A 241-nucleotide genomic window follows, 5' to 3' on the forward strand; every position below is an offset into this window, starting at 1 on the left:
GAGCTAACTCCCGGTCGGTACCTTGACGTACGTACTGTACCGGACTCAGTAAAAACTGCATAATGATATAAAACTTACTAGCTACAGTAGAGTACGAGTGTACATGTATGCGGATTGATCATACAGTGATTCATATAGTTCGTTTATATATTTTCAGATATAGAACCGTGAATGGCAGAAGACTACAACTAAGCTACCTAACGTATAAAGATTAGTAGGCCTACCCAGTCGCACGCAAAAA

Source organism: Mercenaria mercenaria, chromosome 2 (assembly GCF_021730395.1).
Source record: "Mercenaria mercenaria strain notata chromosome 2, MADL_Memer_1, whole genome shotgun sequence".
In the NCBI taxonomy this organism is placed as follows: domain Eukaryota; kingdom Metazoa; phylum Mollusca; class Bivalvia; order Venerida; family Veneridae; genus Mercenaria; species Mercenaria mercenaria.